The sequence below is a fragment of the Belonocnema kinseyi genome, chromosome 3, assembly GCF_010883055.1.
Source record: "Belonocnema kinseyi isolate 2016_QV_RU_SX_M_011 chromosome 3, B_treatae_v1, whole genome shotgun sequence".
NCBI classification, from domain to species: Eukaryota; Metazoa; Arthropoda; class Insecta; order Hymenoptera; family Cynipidae; genus Belonocnema; species Belonocnema kinseyi.
The window spans coordinates 102,696,096-102,705,476 of record NC_046659.1 but is presented as its reverse complement, the minus strand read 5'-3'; positions in this window follow the sequence as shown (position 1 = coordinate 102,705,476).

The following is a 9,381-nucleotide window of genomic DNA, read 5'->3' as shown; positions in this document are numbered from 1 at the left end:
CCTAGGCATTATGTATAATGCCCAGCACGAGATTTTTAATTTACAATAGTCATCAGATTTTGAGTTTTTAGGAAAATTGAAATCTAATACAATTTTTAATAGATTCATGACAAGCGACTTCTCATAAATCATTTTAAACATTTTTTATTCAACAACAAAGTTCTTTTTTTTGTAATTTTTAGAAAACCGTTTTTTAAAGGTTTTCAGATTTATAAAAAAAAGGAATTAAATTAGTGCATGAACAGTATGCCCATATTTATACCTGTCAAAATTTTACTTTCGATTTTTGGCTGTCAATACCTCCTTTCCACTTTCCAAATCTTTTTGTTTTAGGGAAAATAAAATCCATATTTTTTCAAATACGTCAACATTAACTAGTTCCTCCGAGCTTTTGACGTTATGATGGGGTTTTTAATGAAAAAATCTCGGTTTGCGGAAAAATAAAATAAAATAAGCACATTTGATTAATTTTTTGTAAATTAAAGCTTGACTGTCTCTTAGTGAATGTTCAAGGAATAATTCACACACAATAAATTTTAATTTGGACAATTTATTGGATGGAAAAAATGTTTAAACGAATAAGAATTGTTTAAACAATTGGCAAATATCCTGAAAAAATTACTTTTATAATTAGTTAATTATGTCAACATGAGAAAAAACTCCTGAAAAATGGTTTAAACGAAAAAAATTGTTCAAATAATTAATTTGCAAATATGTTAAGTTAGAAATATTATTACTGAAATTCATCAACTGTATCATTTATCCCGAAAAATGATGACTTTACTTTTTACAGGTGAGAAAAAAATTGTTTAAACAAACATTTATATTGTTTAAATAATGCTAATTAGTGAAAAAAATGTAAATTTGAGACTTTTTGTGACTTATCGAAATAGTTTCCAGTTGGTCAGAAAAGAACAATTTATTATGGTAAAAGCAAATGGCTATCCCAAGACGTTACAGGTGAAGAGTTTTTTCGATCACCTGAAAAATTTTCTGAATAAGGGTTACCTTCTTATGGTTCCCGATCATTCAATTAATGTTGGATTAAGACTAATATAGAATGGATGCAATTTAACAATCTTTTAAACAATGTCTGGAAAATTTATGAAATTAACAATTTCATGTTTCAAATCTTGAAGACGAAAACCGCAACTTTCTAGCATTATTTGAAGACAATATTATTAAAAATAATACTCAAATGCATAAACAATTATGTCTGGCTACTTGAATTATTATCAAACACTAATTAAAATATTGAAAATAAGTTTTAAAATTAGGAAAATCCTGACTTTAAAAGGCTTTTGAAGCACATTGTAAACTATATTCAGAAAAGAGTTAAAATTAAATTAAAAGTGGATTTTTTTCAAAAATTGAGTTTAAACATTTGTTTTTAAAAAATACAAAAATTTGTTTAAATGTTTCAACATTTTTTTGCTTGCGTCTTGCTATGAATAATTGAAAAGAAGAATATTTATTACAAACTTTGCCTGGTCTCTTCTGGACATTATATATAATGCCTAAGCAATCTGTATACTTGAGAGTATTACATACTTCGACTGGCCTCTGTTGGGCATTATATACAATGCCTAGGGATTATATATCATGCCTAGGGATTAAATATAATTCCAAGGGATTAAATATAATTCCAAGGGTTATATATCATGCCTAGGTATTAAATATAATGCCTAGGGATTATATATCAAGCTTAGGAATTAAATATAATGCCTAGGAATTATATATATTGCCGGATTATATACTTTGCCTGTAACATATACACTGTGCAATAAAACATTTTTCTGATTGTTTTTTCGGAAAAAATGAATCTTCTATATTAGAGAAGTCATCCTTGCTGGTTGAAAATGAACTTTTCTGTTAAATATTTACCTTTTTGGTTTGAAAGTTGCACAGTTTTCTAAATAATTCATTTTTTTGCATTCAGATATTTTTTTTGAACCAAAAAACTTTTGTTTGACCCACTATAAATAAAAGTTATATATATATAAAATTTTCTATTTCCCGTTTCATTAATATAATGATTAAAAATTAAATTTATTTTTGGAAAAATAATGTTTTCAGGATAAAAATTAGACTTTTTAGTTTAGAATTAACCTACTTGATTCAAAATTCATCTTCTTGTTTAAAAATCCAATTACGTGGTTGAAAATTAAACTATTTGATACAAAAATTAATATATTTAAAATTAAAATATTTGATTAAAATGAAAATTTAAAAAAAAATTAGTTTCTTTTCCGGTTGAAATTTTTCTTGATTTGACAATCAAATTATTTCATTCTTGATTAGGAATGTTGAAAATTGGTCTTTTTAATTAGAAAATTCATCTATTTGGTCGAGGATTCGTCTTTTTTGGCTGAAAATTAGTTTCTTTCTTGTGGAAAATAATTTTTTTTTAATAAGAATTGGAAGATAGTTTTTCAGTTTAGAAATATCATTGAAACTTGATCTATTTTGATAATTTCATTCTTTTGGGTTGAAAATACAACTGTCTTATTAAAAATTTGTTTTAATTAAAAAATATTCGAAAAAAATTCGTCTTTCGGCTTGAAAATTTAACTATTTAGTTAAATAATCAACTATTCTATTGAGGTTTGTCTCTTTTGCTTAAAAGTTAAACTATTTGTTTCTCTGTTGGTAGGAAATCGTCGGGATTAAAAGCTTAAAAAATTAATTTTTTAACAAGTAAAAATTTTTTGCTCGAGAAATAAAAAATGGAAAAGTTACATTTTCAGGGAAAAACTAATTTAAATTTGGAAAAAATGAATTTTTTAACAAAATTGTTAAATTTACGACGAAAAAGGTCAACTTTTAACCAAGAAATAGAATGTTTGTCACAAATTGAATAGTAATGTTTTCTGTTAAAAAATTAATTTTTCAACAAATATGGATGTGGATGCAATTTAACAATCTTTTAAACAATGTCTGGAAAATTTATGAAATTAACAATTTCATATTTCAAATCTTGAAGACGAAAACCGCAACTTTCCAGCATTATTTGAAGACAATATTATTAAAAATAATACTCAAATGCATAAACAATTATGTTTGACTACTTGAATTATTATCACATACTAATTAAAAAGTTGAAAATAAGTTTAAAAATTCGGAAAATCCTGACTTTAAAAGGCTTTTGAAACACATTGCAAACTATATTTAAAAAAGAATTAAAATTAAATTAAAAGTGGATTTTTTTCAAAAATTGAGTTCAAACATTTGTTGTTAAAAAATACAAAAATTTGATCAAATGCTTAATTCAGAATTTTTTTACCTGCGTCTTGCTATGAATAATTGAAAAAAAGACACCTTAATATCTTTGAAATCACCAAAGTAAGGAAAGTTAAAAAAAAAAGAAAAATTGCAGTCAAATAATGGAGAATATTTATTATACACTTTGCCTGGTCTCTTCTGAACATTATATATAATGCCTAAGCAATCTGTGTAATAGAGAGTATTACATACTTTGACTGGCCTCTGTTGGGCATTATATATAATGCCTAGGAATTATATATCATGCTTAGGGATTAAATAAAATGCCTAGGGATTATATATCATGTCTAGGGATTAAATATAATGCCTAGGGATTATATATTTTGAAGGATTATATACGTTGTCTGTAACATATACACTGAACAATTTATTTTTGTGAATGAACATGTGTTTTATTTTTTCGTATGTGTGTTTATGTGTATGTATGTATATAAATATTGTGAGTACTTGTCTCCCCGAAGAATTTCTTTCTGGCAACCATTCCTTCTGCATTCGATAGTCGCACGCATCCCCTACTTACTACGTATACTACTATACTATAGGCCTCTAGGCCTACAGGGTGTAGGTCACATTTTCATTGAGTGTCCCTTGCTTTGCCAGTTCTGTCATTGAAAATTTCCTCACGTCCACGCATTTCTTCCTGTATTTATATTTATATATTGACTTGTCAGGTGAGTTTTCACAGTGCATCCTACTGTCAGTGATCCCTCCCTTCTATATTTATGGTATATTTATAGCTCGGATTTTTGGTATACAAAATGAGTTAATATTGCATTGGATCGCAAGAGATTCGATGGATCATAGGAAATTCACTATAGAAAAACGTCATGTATATATATTTTCAGTAAATAAAATTAATTTTCAAACAAGACAAAAAAAATTTAGCAAAATAGTGAAAATTTCAATCAGAGAAATGAATTTTTAACTAAAATGGCGAATTTAAAAAAAGGAAATTTCAACTAAATAGTTTAACCAACGAATTGAATTTTAAACCAAACACTTGAGTTTTTTACCAAAAAGATTAATTTGTTAGAAAAAAATGAATTATCAATAAAATACATGAATTTTTAATCACAAATTTCGATCGAGCTTTAAATAAAAATATCCATTTTATACTGGCAATGTAATAGTTACATTTTTAGTTTAAAAAATAATCAAAAAGACTAATTTTTAAGAAAATGCATGAATTTTCTACTACATTGTTGATTTTTCAAATTATAAAAGATAAATTTTGAACCCAAAATAGAATAGTTAATTTTTCAGATAAAAAATTCATTGTTAAGAAAAACGAGTTTTCAGTTCTCCAGAATTTAATTTTTCAACCAAATAGGTAATTCTTGAAAAATAAATGTTTAACGAAGTAGTTTAACTATAAAGCAAGTAGTTAAATTTTAAACTAAAAATATTAATTCTAAGCCAGATATTGAATTTTTAAAAAAGAGAAAAACTAACTTTTAAACAAATAGTTTTGTTTTTAACCACAAAGGTGAATTTTCTCCCGAAAAAATCATGGTTACCGAAAAAAGATTTATTTTACACAAAATACGTCAATTTTCAAGAAAATTGTTAAATTTTGAAGATAAGAAAATATTTATGCACAAAACAGTTCAACATTTAATTCAAAAATATGATTTCATAACAAAAAGTGTAATTTTTATAAAAATAATAATTTTCATGTTAATATTTTTGTCTTTATGGTCTGTAATCAATATTTTTAAAATATTGATTTATGATTCATGTAGACAAAAAAATTAACATCAGAATTATTAATACATTCCCTTGGTCAAAAGCCTAATATCAAAAATAAATTTCATAAAAATAGGTAATCTTAAATCGAATAGTTAAATTTTCAAACAAAAAAAGTGATTTTCTACAAAACAATTGAATTTTTAACCAGAAAATATGAAATTTCAACTCAAACGATAAAGCTATAACGAAACAAATTAATAAATAAATTTTTCTAAAATTGGTTTAACTTTAAATTAAGTTTTTATTTCAACCAACAAAGATTGATTCTCTGAGAAGCATGTAGTAGTTGATGTTCAACTGAAGCAAATACTTGAATTTAAAATAAAAAACAGTTCATCAAAGAGGATAAACTTTTAGCCATAAGGATTCATTTTCTACCGAAAAAGGCGAATTTTCTGCAAAATATATAAATTTTTAACGAAATAGTTGATTTTTCAACTCTAAAATGTCAATTTTTAACCAAAAACGAAATATTTACATTTTTAGTTTAAAAGAGGAAATTTTTAACAAAAGTTCAACATGTAAACCATATAATGATTTTTTAAATAGATATATTAAATTTTCAATCAAAGCGGTAAAACTTCAACAACAACAAAAACATTCTTAACAAAGTATTTCAACTTTCAACCAAGTATCAGCATTTTTTACCAAAAAATATGATTTTTCAACTTATAATAAAGGAAAATTTAATGAAAAAAGCATGGAATTGTTCAATTTTCATACTAAAAATTATTTTTGAACTAAAAACAGAAAAAAACTATTTTTGAACCAAAAATTAAATTTTTCAACCAAAGAGTTGAATCTTTAAAAAATGCAATAAAAAATTTTATCTTAAAATAAAAAGTTGCGTTTTCAACTAAAAAAACATATTTTTCAATAAAAATGAAATCGTCATATTTTCATTGAGGAAAATCAATTTTTAACAAAAAAAAACATATAAATTTTAAACTAATTAAATTCAATCGAAAAATACGATATTTCAAACAAAGAAGTTAAATTTTCAATAAACAAATTAATTATCCAACCAAAAGACGAATTTTCAACAAACTACATAAAATTACTACCAAGATTCTTCAACATGTAATAGGGGGTAAATTTACAGCGAAAAAAAATATTAACAATAAAGTATGTGATTTGAATTTCAACGAAGTAGTGGAATTTTAAACAAAAAATTTAAAACTAAATAGTTGAATTTTCAACCAAAAAGATGAATTTTCCTCCAAAAAAATTAATTTCATACGGAAAAAGATGACTTTTAACAAAATTGTCAAATTTTGAAGACAATAAAGAAGTCATCCAGAAAACAACTGAATTTGTAATCATAAAATATGCTTTTTTAACAAAAATTTTAGTTTTTATTAAAAAAAGTATTATTATTTTTAAGCAAATAGTTGATTTCTTAAGCCGAAAAGATCAATTTTTATTTGAAAATAAAAATCGTCAGCCAAAAATGGAATAATAACATTTTGAGTTAAAAAAGAAAAACAAAAAAAAATTAAAAAGAATTTTCAACACAATAGTTGAATCTTTAACAAAAGGGATGAATTCTCAACTAAAATGATGAATCTTAAAAAATAATTTTAAATAAAAAAATTAAGATTTAACCCCAAGAATGGGGTTTTAACCAAGAAGGTTAATTTTCTACCAATGAAAAAGTTACAATTTCAACCAAAGAAATGAATCTTGAAACTAAAAAGTGAATTTTCGAAAAAAATAGTTGCACTTTAAATAAAATAATTAACTTTTTAACTAAATAGTAGAATTTTTAACCAAACTAAATGAATTTCCGACAAAAAATATAATGGTAGAATTTTCAACTAAAGAGAATGAACTTTGAATCAAGAATAATTGAATTTTCTTATTGGGTTCTATTAATTCAGATCAAATTTAAACGAAAAAGAAAAATTAGAAGAAGTTTCCTAAAAACAGGTGTAAAAATGAGAATTTTTTAAAATTTATATCATATTTATCATAAATTTCATATTGATTATGATCATATTATTTCAAATACGATTCTTAAATTCAGATGATGAGATTTTTAATTGAGACAGCTTTTGTTTAAATCAAGAAAAATTTACCTGAATTTAAGGCAACTCAATTTTAGGGTGTACCAACATTAAATGTTTGTTCCTCTTGTCATTAACTGAATTTCAGTACCGAGTCTGAACTTTAAATAAATTTGACTTAAAAAAAGATAATTTTTCTTAAGTCCAAAAAAATTGTCTGATTTTAATTCCAGTAATATTTAAATATATTGTTTTTACTTTGGACGTAATGAACTAATTGAAATTATGCCACATCCTCTTAAATAAATAAAATATATTGAGAAAAATGATTGCAAAGAATTTTTCACACTTGATCAATTTAATTTTTCTTTCAAGCAATATAATTTACTTCACCGTTCGTTGAACTTAATATTTCTCATGAAGAAATTCAAGGTAATGTTGACATGCTTCGAAACAACAATTGCAATTTCATTTTCCGAAAAACGATCACAGGCTTCGTACTAAGGCAAAACGAGTTCAATTAGTGTCATTCCATTTACCAAACTCGTCTTGGGTTTCTTGTTTTCGTTATGATGTATAATTATAGGTGATTTCAGTAATCTGTATATTGACTTTCAGAGAAGATTGGTAAATGTCCTTCCTTTAAATGCAGAATATTTTTTTAAATTATCCTGTATTTTCAATTATTTCCCTAAATTCAAGAAATCTATACATAATATATTATTTTATTTAAGGCCATGTAAACGATCCTCAACATTTTTTAAACATTTTTTTGACGAAACTTAGCTGCTCAAAAATTAAGGTACCTTGTTAAAAATTTTAAAAAACTAAATCAAAAGTACTGATGAACGCTTATATGAGCATAAATTTATATAATTACAAAAACATTTTTTTCTGTAAATTATTTTATTCTGCTTTTTTTGTAATTTAAAAGTTTTAGGAACAAATGAACCTTCCTTAGTGCTTTTTTTAGGTTCCCAAATTTTTCAACTTGATATCTTATTTTTTTTTCCAGAAAGATTTTCTTGTTTCAGGTCACACGAGTCTTATATTGAGTAAAAAAAAATCTTGACGTCTACTTCTAATAGAAAAATATAGATTTCATTTAAGATTAAACCAAATTAAGATTTAGTAAGATAACAATAAAAACAGGAACAAATTTGTTTTAAGAAAGATGGACTTGTTTTAAGTTATAGTGGTCTAGTTTTGATCTAAGAAAAAAAAATTGGTTTTCGGGCACATGGGTCTTATTTTAAAGCAACGAAGTAGTATAATTTTGAGAAAAACAATTGGTTTGATTTAGAATAGAACAAAATCAACACTTTAATTGTTTAAGAAAAAGAAACAGAAAATAATTGACTTGAGGAAAAATTTGCCTGTTCCAAGTCGCAGGGGTCTTGTTTTAAGCCAACAAAATAATCTTAGGGTTTACATTCAAAATAAACAATCGTTTTAATTAAGCTTTTGAGAAAGATGGTTTTAAGCCTCAAAGGTCTACTTTTAAGGTATCAAAATAGTTTAATTTCAAGAAATACAATCGGTTTGATTTAGAATAGAACAAAATCAACACTTTAATTGTTTAAGAAAAAGAAACAGAAAATAACTGGTTCGAAGAAAAATTGTCTTGTCTTAAGTCACAGGGGTCTTGTTTTGAGCAAACAAAATAGTCTTAAGTCTTCTTTTAAGAAAAACACTCGGTACAATGTTGCCTTTAATAAAATAAAATAAAACTTTAATGAGAAAAGAAGAGAAATAGAACAAAGTTGAATTTAAAAAAGTTGTGTCTTTTGAGCCAAAAATTATTTTGAGGGATTTCTTTTAGGCTAAAAAATTGAACCAATTGAACTTGTTATAAAATTAAGCTTTAATAAGAAAAGAATGATAAATTTGATTGAAAAAAGATGAACTTGTTTGAGTGTTTACTTTTAGGACAAAGATGGAATTTATTTTTATATTTCAACAAAATTCAGCTTTAATGATAAAAGAAACAGACAAATAGAAAAATTAGGATTTAAGAAAGACGGTCTTGTTTAAACTACAAAATAGTCTTGAAGTCTACGCTTAGGAATTTTATTGAACAAAATAACAAAATTATCGAATCTTTAACAAGAAAAGAGACCAAAGCAGGAAAAAAAATATTTTTAAGATGGATGATTATGTTTCAAGCCCAAAAATAGTCGTCTGATCTACTTTTAGCAGAAACTATCGACCTAATTCAAAATGCAACAACATTATGCTTTAATAATAATAGAAAAAAATAGAAAATGAATTTTGTCTGTCTTGAAGATAGAAAATTTGCTTTGACGAAAAATTGACTTCTTTTAAGACAAATGGGGTTTCATTT